The sequence below is a fragment of the Coturnix japonica genome, chromosome 23, assembly GCF_054131305.1.
Source record: "Coturnix japonica strain WE chromosome 23, WE-NBRP24, whole genome shotgun sequence".
Lineage (NCBI taxonomy): Eukaryota > Metazoa > Chordata > Aves > Galliformes > Phasianidae > Coturnix > Coturnix japonica.
In genome coordinates, this window is record NC_140685.1 from 722,501 (window position 1) to 730,802 (window position 8,302).

Genomic DNA, 8,302 nt, shown 5'->3' on the forward strand with positions numbered 1-8,302 from the left:
CTCTTCTCTTCTCTTCTCTTCTCTTCTCTTCTCTTCTCTTCTCTTCTCTTCTCTTCTCTTCTCTTCTCTTCTCTTTCTCCTCGTCGCCTGCGCGTGAGTAGGCCCGGCCCGGCCTGGACTGGCACGGCCTCTGTCACGAAGAAGGGGGTCGCTTGCGTGGCCGAGGAGGGATGGGGGGGTCCATGACGGGGTTGCGGGTATGCGGGTAGACCTGGCTGTCGGCCGGCGCCTGATCTTCCCGGCCCCGCGTCCGTCCTCCACCTTCCCCCCCCCGGTCCACACCGCACGAGCGGGAACCCGACCCGTACCCGACGGCGGCCCGCCTCCGCCTGCCCCCACCCTGGCCCTCGCCCACAACCCGCCCTCTCCCGGACGCATCTCGCCCAGCCGGCCCGCGACCGTGTTTTTTTATTTGTTTGTTTGTTTTTGTTTTTGTTTTTTTTTTGTTTGGTCGGTCACTCGCTCGGTTATTTGTTTGGACCCGATTGGCCCGTTTGGTTTTTTTCTTTTCTTTTCTTTTTCCGCCGGGGTGCTCCTGACGGCTCGGCTCAATGGCGGCTCGACTCGGCGACCGGAGCCCGCCAAAACGCCTCGCCGCCCCCCAGCCCCGCCGCCACCACCACCACCACCGCCACCACCGCCACCACCGCCACCACCTCCTCCTCCCGCCGAAAATCCCACGTACTGTTCCACCTCATCTGCCGGCTGGGAGAGAGGCTAGGCGCGAACCCCGCGGGGGACGCAGCCGCCTCCCGCCGGCCCACCTCTCGCCGCTGCCGTCTTCCCGCCGCTCTTTCGCCTTCCCTCGCCACGCGGCCTGCCGCAGTCCGGATATCCGGCCCGAACGGACCCCGCTCAAGTGCGCCGGCACGATCCAACCGCTCCCGGCGGGCTCCGCTCGGCTCAGACGTTCCTCGGAATCAGCCAAATGTCGCTCCCGTGGCGTCTCTGCAGGCAAAAACGCATAGCCGGCGCCGCAAAGCTCGCGAGCCGCACCGAGCCGGGGAAACCGTGCCGTGGAGCAGCTGTGGGGCACATGTGGGTCTGATCTATGGGGTAGGAGCTGCTGTGAGACTGATGTGGGTCAGATCTGTGGGGCAAAAGCTGCTGTGGGGCAGATGTGGGTCAGATCCATGGGTTAGGAGATGATGTGGGGCAGATGTGGGTAAGATCTATGGGGCAGGAGCTGCTCTGGTGCACATGTGGGTCAGATCTATGGGCAGGAGCTGCTGTAGGGCAGATTTGGGTCAGATCTATGGGGAAGGAACTAATGTGGTGCAGATCTATGGGGCAGGATCAGCTGTAGGGCACATGTGGGTCAGAACTATGGGTTAGGAGCTGCTGTGGGGCACATGTGGGTCAGATTTATGAGGCAGGAGCTGCTGTGGGACAGATTTGGGTCAGATCTGTGGGGCGGGAGCTGCTGTGTGGCTGATGTGGGTCAGATCTATGGGGCAGGAGCTGCTTTGGGGCTGATGGTGGTTAGATCTATGGGGCAGGAGCTGCTGTGGGGCGCATGTGGGTCAGACCTATGGGGCAGGAGCTGCAGTGGAGATAATGTAGGTCAGATCTATGGGGCAGGAGTTGCTGTGGAGATGATGTGGGTCAGAATTTTGGGCAGGAGCTGCTGTGGGGCAGATCTGGGTAAGATCTATGGGGCAGGAGCTGCTGTGGGGCAGATGAGGGACATATCTATGGTGCAAAATCTGCTGTGGGACTGATGTGGGTCAGATCTGTGGGGCAGGAGCTACTGTGGTTCAGATCTATGGGGCAGGATCAGCTCTGGGGCACATGTGGGTCAGATCTATGTATTAGGAGCTGCTGTGGGGCACATGTGGGTCAGATCTATGGGGCAGGAGCTGCTGTCGAGATGATGTGGGTCAGATCTTTGGGTAGGAGCTGCTGTGGGGCAGATGTGGGTCAGATCTATGGGGCAGGAGCTGCTGTGGGGCAGATGTGGGTCAGATCTATGGGGCAGGGGCTGCTGTGTGGCAGATGTGGGTCAGATCTATGGGGCAGGAGCTGCTGTGGGTCAGATGTGGGTCAGATCTATAGGTCAGGAGCTGCTGTGGCTGATGTGGGCCAGTTCTATGGGGCAGGAGATGCTGTGAGTCAGATGTATGAGGCAGGAGCTGCTGTGGAGCAGATGGGGGTCAGATCTATGGGGCAGGAGATGCTGTGGAGCAGATGTGGGTCAGATCTATGGGGCAGGAGCTGCTGTGGGGCAGATGTGGGTCAGATCTATGGGGTAGGAGCTTCTATGGGGCTGATGTGCGTAAGATCTATGGGCAGGAGCTGATGTAGGGAAGATTTGGGTCTGATCTATGGGGCAGGAACTGCTGTGGTTCAGATCTACGGGGCAGGAGCAGCTGTGAGGCAAATGTGGGTCAGATCTATGGTTTAGGTGCTGCTTTGGGGAAAATGTGGGTCAGATCTATGTGGCAGGAGATGCTCTGGGTCTGATGTGGGTCAGATCTATGGGGCAGGAGATGCTGTGAGTCAGATCTATGAGGCAGGAGCTGCTGTGGGGCTGATGTGTGTCAGGTCTATGGGGCAGGACCTGCTGTGGGGCTGATGTGGGTCAGATCTATGGGGCAGGAGCTGTTGTGGCGCAGATGTGGGTCAGATCTTTGCGGCAGGAGCAGCAGTGGGGCAGATTTGGGTCCGATCTATGGGGCAGGAGCTGCTGTGGTGCAGATGTGGTCGGATTTATGGGGCAGGAGCTTCTGTGGGGCACTTGTGGTTCAGATATATGGGGCAGTAGCTGCTGTGGGTCAGATCTATTGGGCAGCAGCTGTTTTGCATATGATGTGTGTCAGATCTTTCGGGCAGGAGTTGCTGTGGGGCTGATGGGGGTCAGATCTATGGGGCAGGAGCTACTGTGGGGCTGATGTGGGTCAAATCAATGGGGCAGAGCTGCTCTTGGGAACATGTGGGTCAGATCTATGGGGCAGGAGTTGCTGTGGGGCTGATGGGGGTCAGATCTATGGGGCAGAAGCTGCTGTGGTGCAGATGTGCGTAAGGTCTATTTTGCAGGAGCTGCTGTAGGGTAGATGTGGGTCAGATCTATGGGGCAGGAGCTGCTGTGGGGCACATGTGGGTCAGATCTATTGGGCCGGAGGTGCTGTGGGGCTGATGTAGGAAAGATCTATGGGGCAGGAGATGCTTTGGGGCAGATGTGGGTCAGGTCTATTGGGCTGGAGCTGCTGTGGGGCACTTGTGGGTCAGATCTATGAAACAGGTGTTGCTGTGGGTCAGATCTATGGGGCAGGAACAAATGTGGGCCTGATGTTGGTCAGATTTATGGAGCAGGAGATGCTGTGTTGCAGATGTGGGTCAGATCTATGTTGCAGGAGCTGCTGTGGGGCAGATGTAGGGCATATCTATGGGGCAGGAGCTGCTGTGAGGCTGATGGGTGTTAGATCTATGGGGAGGAGCTGCTGTGGTGCAGATGTGGGTCAGATCTATGGGGCGGGAGCTGCTGTGTGGCTGATGTGGGTCAAATCTATGGGGCAGGAGCTGTTTTGGGGCTGATGGTGGTTAGATCTATGGGGCAGGAGCTGCTGTGAGGCGCATGTGGGTCAGACAGATGGGGCAGGAGCTGCTGTGGGGCGCATGTGGGTCAGATCTATGGGGCAGGAGTTGCTGTTGGGCAGATGTGGGACATAACTATGGGGTAAAATCTGCTGTGGGGCTGATGTGGGTAAGATCTATGAGACAGGAGCTGCTGTGGTTCAGATCTATGGGGCAGGAGCAGCTCTGGGGCACATGTGGGTCAGATCTATGTGTTAGGAGCTGCTGTGGGGCACATGTGGGTCAGATCTATGGGGCAGGAGCTGCTGTCGAGATGATGTGGGTCAGATCTTTGGGTAGGAGCTGCTGTGGGGCAGATCTGGGTAAGATGTATGGGGCAGGAGCTGCTGTGGGGCAGATGTGGGTCAGATCTATGGGGCAGGAGCTGCTGTGGGGCAGATGTGGGTCAGATCTATGGGGCAGGAGCTGCTGTGGGTCAGATGTGGGTCAGATCTATGGGGCAAGGGCTGCTGTGTGGCAGATGTGGGTCAGATCTATGGGGCAGGAGCTGCTGTGGGTCAGATGTGGGTCAGATCTATAGGTCAGGAGCTGCTGTGGCTGATGTGGGCCAGTTCTATGGGGCAGGAGATGCTGTGAGTCAGATGTATGAGGCAGGAGCTGCTGTGGGGCAGATGGGGGTCAGATCTATGGGGCAGGAGATGCTGTGGAGCAGATGTGGGTCAGATCTATGGGCAGGAGCTGCTGTGCTGCACATGTTGGTAGGGTCTATGGGGCAGTAGCCGCTGTGTTGCACATGTGGGTCAGATCAGTGGGGCAGGAGCTGTTGTGGGGCTCATGTGGGTCAGATCTATGGGGCAGGAGCTGCTGTGGGGCACATGTGAATCAGATCTATGGGGCAGGAGCTGCTGTGTGTCAGATCTATTAGGCAGGAGCAGCTGTGGGGCAGATTTGGGTCAGATCTATGGGGCAGGAGCTGCTGTGCAGCAGATGTGGTCAGATCTATGGGTCAGGAGCTGCTGTGGTGCAGATGTTCAGATCTATGGGGCAGTAGCTGCAGTGGAGATGATGTACGTCAGATCTATGGGGCAAGAGCTGCTGTGGGGCTGATGTGGGTCAGATCAATGGGGCAGGAGCTGCTGTGGGGCTGATGTGGTTCAGATCTATGGGGCAGTAGCTGCTGTGGCGCAGATGTGGTTCAGATCTATGGGGCAGGAGCTTCTGTGGGGTTGATGTGGGTCAGATCTATGGGTCAGGAGCTGCTGTGGGGCAGATGTGGGACAGATCTATGGGGCAAGAGCTGCTGTGGTGCAGATGTGGGTCAGATCTATGTGGCAGGAGCTGCTGTGGGGCTGATATGGTTAACATCTATGGAGCGGGAGATGCTATGGGGCTGATGAGGGTCAGATCTATGGGGCAGGAGCTGATGTGGGGCTGATGTTGGTCAGATCTATAGGGCAGGAGCTGCAGTGGGGCTGATGTGGGTCAGATCTATGGGGCAGGATCTCCTGTGTGGCTGATGTGGGTCAAATCAATGGGGCAGAGCTGCTCTGGGGCACATGTGGGTCAGATCTATGGAGCAGGAGCTGCTGTGGGGCAGATTTGAATCAGATCTATAGGGCAGGAGCTGCTGTGGGGCACATGTGAGTTAGATCTATGGGGCAGGAGATGGTGTGGGGCAGATTTGGGTCAGATGTATGGGTCAGGAGCTGCTGTGTGGCTGATGAGGGTCAGATCTATGGGGCATGGGCTGCTGTGGGTCAGATCTACGGGACTGCAGCTGCAGTGGAGCACATGTGGGTCAGATCTATGGGGTAGAAGCTGTTGTGGGGCTGATGGGGGTCATATCTATAAGGCAGGAGCTGCTGTGGGGCTGACTTGGGTCAGATCTATGGGGCAGGAGCTGCTGTGGGGCTGATGTGGGTCAGATCTATGAGTCAGGAGCTGCTGTGTGGCTGATGTGGGTCAGATCTATGGGGCAGGAGCTGCTTTGGGGCTGATGGTGGTTAGATCTATATGGCAGGAGCTGCTGTGGGGCACATGTGGGTCAGACCTATGGGGCAGGAGCTGCAGAGGGGATGATGTAGGTCAGATCTATGGGGCAGGAGTTGCTGTGGGGCAGATGAGGGACATATCTATGGTGCAAAATCTGCTATTGGACTGATGTGGGTCAGATCTATGAGTTTGGAGCTGCTGTGGGGCACATGTGGGTCAGATCTATGGGGCAGGAGATGCTGTGGGGCTGATTTGGGTCAGATCTATGTGGCAGGAGATGCTGTGGGTCAGATCTATGGGGCAGGAGCTGCTGTGGGGAACATGTGGGACAGGTGTATGGGGCAGGAGCTGCTGTGGGCACATGTGGGTCAGGTCTATGGGGCAGGAGCTGCTGTGGCGAACATGTTGGTCAGATCTATGGGGAAGAGCTGCTGTGGGTTTGATATATGGGGCAGGAGCAGCAGTGGAGCAGATTTGGGTCCGATCTATGGGGCAGGAGCTGCTGTGGAGCTGCTGTGGGTCACATCTATGCGGCAGGGGCTGCTGTGTGGCGAATGTGGTTCAGATCTATTGGGCGAAAGCTGCTGTGGGGCGCAAGTGAGGCAGATCTACGGGGCAGGAGCTGCTGTGTGGCAAATGTGGGTCAGATCTATGGGGCAGGAGCTGCTGTGGGTCAGATCTATGCGGCAGGAACAGATGTGGGCCTGATGTTGGTCAGATTTATGGAGCAGGAACTGCTGTGTTGCAGATGTGGGTCAGATCTATGTTGCAGGAGCTGATGTGGGGCAGATGTAGGGCATATCTATGGGGCAGGAGCTGCTGTGAGGCTGATGGGTGTTAGATCTATGGAGAGGAGCTGCTGTGGTGCAGATGTGGGTCAGATCTATGGGGCGGGAGCTGCTGTGTGGCTGATGTGGGTGTTAGATCTATGGGGAGGAGCTGCTGTGGTGCAGATGTGGGTCAGAGCTATGGGGCAGGAGCTGCTGTGGGGCAGATGTGGGTCAGATCTATGGGGCAGGAGCTGATGTGGGGCAGATGTAGGGCATATATATGGGGCAGGAGCTGCTGTGAGGCTGATGGGTGTTAGATCTATGGGGAGGAGCTGCTGTGGTGCAGATGTGGGTCAGATCTATGGGGCAGGAGCTGCTGTGAGGCTGATGGGTGTTAGATCTATGGGGAGGAGCTGCTGTGGTGCAGATGTGGGTCAGAGCTATGGGGCAGGAGCTGCTGTGGGGCAGAAGTGCGTAAGATCTATGGGGTAGGAGATGCTGTGTGGCAGATGTGGGTCAGATCTATGGTGTAGGAGCTGCTGTGGGGCTGATGTGGGTCAGATCTATGGGGCAGGAGCTGCTGTGGTTAAGATCTATGGGGCAGGATCTGCTGTGGGGCAGATTTGGGTCAGATCTATGGGGAGGAGCAGCAGTGGGGCAGATATGGTCAGATCTATGGGTCAGGAGCTGCAGTGGAGATGATGTACGTCAGATCTATGGGGCAGGAGCTGCTGTGGGGCTGATGTGGGTCAGATCAATGGGGCTGAAGCTGCTGTGGGGCTGATGTGGGTTAGATCTATGGGCAGGAGCTGCTGTGGGGCTGATGGGGGTCAGATCTATGGGGCAGGAGCTACTGTGGGGCTGATGTTGGTCTGATCTATGGGGCAGGAGCTGCTGTGCAACAGATGTGGATCAGATCTATGGGGCAAGAGCTGCTGTGCGACAGATGTGGGTCAGATCTATGGGGCAGGATCTGCTGTGGGGCTGATGTGGGAAAGATCTATGGGGCAGGAGATGCTTTGGGGCAGATATGGGTCAGATCTATGCAGCAGGAGTTGCTGTGGGGCGCATGTGAATCAGGTCTATGGGGCAGGAGCTGCTGTGTGTCAGATTGTCATGGTTTAATAATGTTGTAATTTTGCTATCAGTATTCCACATCATAACATCATATAAAGCATGAATAATTTTACTGAATCTGCAACTTACAGAAGAAGACTACATCTCCCAGAGAGCAACACGACAGGTCACGGGACCTGTAATTTTGCTATCAGTATTCCACATCATAACATCATGTAAAGTATGGATACTTCTTTTGAATGTGCAGTCCACAGAAGAAAAATATGGAACGCTTCACGAATTTGCGTGTCATCCTTGCGCAGGGGCCATGCTAATCTTCTCTGTATCGTTCCAATTTTAGTATATGTGCTGCCGAAGCGATATCCCAGTTTGTCTAGTGGTTAGGATTCGGTGCTCTCACCCTGGAGGCCTGGGTTCGATTCCTGGTCAGGTGTCATGGTTTCAGGGAACCATCCTCTGCTAAGTCCTCTGTGATATGTAGTTTTCTTCTGTGGACTGCACATTCAATAGAAGTATCCATACTTTACATGATGTTATGATGTGGAATACTGATAGCAAAATTACAAAATTACAAAACAATGACATATATTAACTCAGTCGCAGAACAGACTGACGTCTTTCGAGTTCTGGCGTTCAGGGCAGTGTGTGGGAGCCTTCAGCCGTTCGCCTAGATTTACAGTAGGCCTCTCGGTTACAGGACTCATTCTCTCTCCTATTTTGCTTGATTCGTTAGCTCAATTTTCAATTATATTGTATTATATTGTGTTATCCTGTATTTCGATATAGTATTTAGTAAATAAGTGTGCCTCCTTAGATCGTTGCCGCTGTTTTCTTTTCCTAATTAACTTTTTCCTTTTGGCCTAGGGCCCCTCCGGGGCCCACGGCCCCTGTCACGGACACAGGTGGATTTTTAGTTCAAACCGTGACAG

The 8,302-nt window shown here is 55.8% G+C and overlaps 1 non-coding gene across 1 annotated transcript; it reads right to left on the reverse strand.

Annotated features, from left to right (window-relative positions):
• Window positions 1-7,630: 7,630 nt before the first annotated feature.
• On the reverse strand, window positions 7,631-7,733 carry LOC146757292 (U6 spliceosomal RNA). The gene has a single exon (XR_014936933.1). It is a non-coding gene; the product is annotated as a U6 spliceosomal RNA (small nuclear RNA).
• Between the last annotated feature and the right edge of the window lie 569 nt (window positions 7,734-8,302).